The sequence below is a fragment of the Bicyclus anynana genome, chromosome 2 (genome assembly GCF_947172395.1).
Source record: "Bicyclus anynana chromosome 2, ilBicAnyn1.1, whole genome shotgun sequence".
In the NCBI taxonomy this organism is placed as follows: Eukaryota; Metazoa; Arthropoda; class Insecta; order Lepidoptera; family Nymphalidae; genus Bicyclus; species Bicyclus anynana.
Window position 1 is genome coordinate 10,033,976 of NC_069084.1, and position 6,138 is coordinate 10,040,113.

Below are 6,138 nucleotides of genomic sequence, written 5' to 3' on the forward strand. Positions count from 1 at the left end.
AACCATTTAATATCTCTTATTTACTTAAGACAAAAATTCTTGAAAAATACAATAAGTGTATAAATAAATATAGTTTTTTAGAAAACAAACGTGTTTTATCGCTTATTTCGTAAAATACTAAATTTTATTAAGTGTACTAAATTTTTTATGGCTAAATCTGAAAATACTATATTTATCGCAAGAAATGTTGGCAACCCTAGTTGTTAATGACGATGATTTTGAAATAAACCCACCAGGCTGTACAGGGTAGGCTTGCGACTTGGGCTTTGGCGGGGCGGGCGGCGGTCTCACCGACGTGACCGGCTCAGGGAACGTTGCGTGAGATAACTCTGTAACAAGATCGTATTCTTGGGTTTAAAGATATTTATTATTTCACAAATAATTCACTCATTCACTTATGTGAAACTTATAGGCTATTTATTTTCTCGCAATCGTAGTGAAAAATATAGTGTAACACGCGGGGCTAAACCCATTATAAACTCGGTTTCTATTTAGCGAAATTTAATTTATTTATTTCATTTCACTTAATGCGAATTTCATTTAATGCGAAACAAAAACGCAAATTGGGCTAAGGACGTAACTGTTTGGTACCCTAGAGACAACAAAAGGAAACGCGGCAGGCCATTAAGAAGATGGGAAGATGATTTGAAGATGACAGCAGGAACACTTTGGAAAAGGAAAGTTCATGATCGCAAGGCATGGAAGATCTTGGGGGAGGCCTATGCCGAAAGGCAAGACGATTTACCGGTGTCGTAATTTTTTTTTTTATATTTTTATATTGTATAGTTTTTTTATATTAAGGTAAATTGTTAATAAAGGCTATTATTATTATTATTATTATTATTATTATTCTATTTAGCGGCCCTCGCTTTACGTCTTAGGCCCTAAAAATACCTCGTATATAATGGGTCGTTTTAGCACCTTGTATAACAATCTCGGTCATATGGGCTCCACATGAGGTTAAATATAGCCTGATGTTGGAGCGCGTACAGAATAAATTTATTAGATATTTGTATATGAGGCTGTATGGGGTATACCCATACTATCCATTAATGTACCCAACGTTATTTATACTAGGTATGGTCGGATATAATGAACTGCGGGTTAGGAGGGAACTGGCACTCGTGTTATATATCTTTAAACTCTTAAGAGGAAAGGTGTATAATGCGGAGGTACTAGTACAGGTGAGCCTAAACGTCCCGGACCGTTACGTGTCGCGGAGACGCAAGCCTCAGTTGCTGGTGGTACCGAGCGGACGTACTATTTTAGCCAAAAAAGCTCCGTTGACGTGCGCACTTCGCACTCTGAACGTCGTAGCTGAAAACATCGACATCTTCTCTTGTACTCTGAGTGAACTCACAAGGATTGCTGAGTGGTGTATTTGTTATACTAAGTAGGTAATATTAATTGTAATGTATATAGGTAAATAGAATTAAGTTTTAAATTTATAATATAGTACTAAGCTAGCGAATTAGGTGATACCTGTAAGGCTAGTTTTAAGTTATGATGATAATAAATAAATAAATAAATCTACTATTTTTTCAATCTAGTAGAACGATAATGAACTATATTTAAAAAAGTCAACTAACCTATTGTCTATGTTATACATACATATACCTTGAATGACAAGAGTTAATTTTCTTTCCACAGTCGTTGACGTCCCTAGAAGGGGCGTTGCTACCGCCGTATCAGCCGTATCAATGATACGGGGCCCCCAAACTACATGGGCCCCTTACGTGTGCAAGCAAAAATCAGTAATTATAATCTCTTGTGATTCCCGGAAAAAAACTCATAAAAACTGCAGAATATTCTGCACTTCATAAATGACAATACTAAAAAAAACCTTTTCTTCCCGCGTGCGCCCAAAAGTTAAAAACAATCTACTTATTAGGTTGTCACTATCATATTTATTTTAAGCGAGCATTTTTGTGTCTATTGTAAGAAATCCATACCCTTCATTTGGGCCCCTTAATTAAGACGCACGCTGCGCCACTGGTTTTCTACTGATCCCAAATAGTGGTATGGTATGTAGACATTCCGATTTCTGGGGTACAAGTATACTACACTCACCCTTAATCCGTTTTACGCAGAAGTAGAAGAAGTAGCACAGTAGGAGTGCCAGTAAGACCAGTATTCCTGCCAGGGCCACGTAGTACGCGGTTTGGGACGGCGGCCTGGCTCCGCGCACTGTGCCCATCTGTTGGTGCAAACATTAAAAAAAAAAACATTTGCCATAATTATATATTTAAATATGACCAATATTCCCATTCCCCTCAAACTAGTCGGGAAAGACTGTTTAAGGAGTGGGTACGACAATAGACCAACGGGGCGGGGATCGAACCACCATCCCTCAGTGATCTCTTACCTTTTTTATATTCTCTACAAGTTAGCCCTTGACTACAATCTCACCTGATGGTAAGTGAGATGCAATCTTAGATGGAAGCGGGCGAACTTGTTAGGAGTAGGTAGGATAAATCCACACTCCTTAGGTACCGGAACGCTAAATCGCTAGGCGATACGTCTTTGTCGGTAGAGTGGTAACTAGCCACGGCTGAAGCCTCCCACCAGCCAGACCTGGACCAATTAAGAAAACCTCAATCGGCCCAGCCGGGGATCGAACCCAGGACCTCCGTCTTGTAATTCCATTGCGCATACCACTGTGCCACGGAGGCCGTCGAAACCCGTTGAACTATTGAGGCTCTAAAGTTTAATAAAGACTAGCAGAACCTCGCGGCTTCACCTGCGTAGTTCGTATTCCCGATGGAATACGGGGTTAAAATGAAGCTCAAGTGACTCCCTGACAATGTAACTTTCCATTGGTGAAAGTTTTTTTTAAAATCGGTTTAATAGTTTTAGAGTTTATTCGTTACATTATCGACTACCTATATTCGGCTCACTGTTGAGCACGAGTCTCCTCAGAATGAGAGGGGTTGGGCTAATAGTCCTGCACGCTGCCCCAATGCGGACTGGCAGACTTCACAAACGTAGAAATTAAGAAAATTCTCAGTTATGCAATTTACCTAACGATGTTCTTCCTTCACCGTTTGAGACACAAAAATTAAATATCACGCCCCAGAGATTTTTTTCAAAACTGTTCAAGTTACTAAGTCCATCGGCTATGTGCCCCGCCCATTGTCACTTCAGCTTCACGACACATCGAGCATCGAGCACAAGTCGGTGACTTTATTTCTTCTGCGGATCTCCTCACTTCTGAATCGATCACGCAAAGATACTATAGCATAGCTCGTTCCATCGCCCGCTGTGTGACTCTGAGCCTTCTTATGAGGCCCATAGTTAGCGACCAAGTCTCAGAACTATATAGGTGCAACCCACATTGTTCGAAGACTTTAGTCTTCAGGCACTGAGGAATTTCGGACGAAAAGATATCGCGAAGTTTCCCGAAAGAGGCCCAGCCGAATTGGATACGAGTATTCCCACAGAAATGGGACATTTAGCTGGTAAATTATTTCACTGTTCCAAATATAGCAGATGATAACACATATTTTGGCACACTTATTTCCTTGTACTACGTACCTTACCTACTATAAACGGTTCATTGGAATTTACGTAGATACAACTATAACTCAGACCAATTATAGAAGGACCTGTATCGCACTCATAGTCACGAACAAAATTGTCTGTCATTTTCTGAGGAAAACGAGCTTAGATTTTGTATATAAGTTATACTAAATTAGAAGTTTTTGCCCCTTTTTTACACAACTCAATTACACAAAAAGGTATTTTTACGGAGCTCTTTAACCGACGAACACGATTACAACTATTTAACATCGATACTATAGAGACAGTTTCTATAATCGCATTAGATCGTTGATCATACACTTTGACAGAAAAGTAACGTCTAGCGAGGCAGGTCCTATACAATACTAGTACAATTAATAGGTCTGAGAACTATAAAAACAATTTATATAATTAATATTGGGATTACCTTCTCTTTGTTTCTCAAATCACTGTTCCTATGCTCTTCATGAATTCCTTATAGAGATTTCCACTGTCGAAATTTCTAACACTTTTTATATAGTTTAATTAAAGTAGACATTTAGTAAATTTATTATCAAATCTTGATTCTTATGATAGATAGAGAAGTATGACTTTACTAATCGTATGTAGTGGGTACTTTATAAAAAATCTAAACTGTTTCTACATTGGTCCAGCCAGGACAGCTGATATGGTTACTGTGATTATAGAGCAAAGTTATCCCAAAGTCGCCTTTAATTGAATCACTAACAACATATCGACACAGTGCACGCGCTGTTGGGAGTTGGTGTGATTTGTAAGGAGAAAGTTAACACAGTGTGCGTTTTGGTGTCAGTTGGAAAACGTGTGTGTTCGTCCTGGTGAGTGGGATGGGGGGAAAACCAGGGGGGGCATGGGGAGAGCATGGAGGAGACGCAACAATTGGTAGCGACACTCCGGCGCCTTTGCTATTAGGGGTGGCAGTATCAACATTGCGAGCGTCCTTTAGTAGGACTTGTTTAACCGACTACGGCCCAGTAAAAACGAGAGTTATGGTTATGACCGGCAGGTATCTATGTGGGTATGCAAAAGGTTTATAACTAGGGTAGGCATTATACATGAAAATTGTAGATAGAATGGATAATTTCTTTTTTAAATACGTTCGTACATGCTAATGAGTCATAAGGATATAGATAATGCATTTTTGCATATAATATAAAGTGCACGCCACTGGCTTTTTAAGCAATGACTGATCATTACTTAAAAAGTAAGAAGGTATAAGTTATAAGTAACTTACCTTATAAGGAACTAGCGGACGCCCGCGACTTCGTCCGCGTAAATTTCGATATCAACTTTACTACTACCCCTACCCTACCCCTACCCTACCGCTACCCCAACCCTACCCAACCCCTACATCTACCCTACCCTTACCCTACCCTACCCTACCCCCATCCTACCCCTACCCTCCTCGTACCCTATCCCTTTCCTACCCCTATCCCACCCGTACCCCTATCTCACGCCTATCCTACCCCTACCCTACCACTTCCCTATCCTACCCGTACCTCTACCCTACCACTACCCTACCTCTACCCCTACCCTACCACTACCCTAAACCCGGCCCTAAGCCTACCCTACCCCTACACTACCCCTACGCTTCCCTACACGTACCCTACCCTACCCTGTAACTTCTCTATCTTACTCCTACCCTTAGCAAAATCGGTCCAGTCCTTCGAGAGTGGTGGTATGACCAAGAGAAATAGAGACGTCTATGCTAATAATATAAAGAGGTAAAGTTCGTGTGGTTGTAGGAGGTAATCTCTGGATCTACTGGACCGATTTGGAAAATTGTTTTACCAATAGAAAGCTACGTTATTTGCGAGTGTCATAGGCTATGTTTGATCTCCATATTCACACGGGAACGGGAACTACGTAAATGAAAGCGCCGGGCGTCATATAGCGGAATTTCTGCGTCTTTTAGAAATTTTGTATTATCTCCGAAACTATTTAAGTAATTAACATACTGTAAAGGGCAAATCTTATCTCCATAATATCCTTGTGATTATTAAATAATTTATTTTAATAAGGATTAAAGTTTGGTGGTATAAATAATGACGTAAACCTAAGTATATAAAATTAATAATTTTTAAAACACAAAAGGTACTATATCTGATAATATATAGAAGATAGATATATGGTGTCGCGGACTTTTTTGTAGAACTTTTAAAGATACATAAAGTCTTCATACATTAATTTGAATTATTCACAATAGTTAAGGCAGCGCATGCGAATAAGTCTGTTTAAGAGGATTTTTAGTCCGACCTGTATGACAAAAACTGTGATAACTCGGCTAATATATATATGATACCAATATAAAATATAGCCTATAGCACTCCTCGATAATGTAGCATTCTACTGGTGAAAGAATTTTTAAAATCGGACCAGTAGTTCCAAAGATTACCCCATTTAAAAAATGTGACAAACTTACAAACTTACAAACTTTACCTCTTTATAATATTAGTATAGATAAGTCGGGATGATGGCAAGATACCTGATTGACGCTGGTTCCCTGGGAAATGTAGCGTGACACTCACATTGGCTCCGTCTCATAACAATTATTCTTGCCACCATTCCACGTCCACAATCATCATCATCATATCAGCCGAT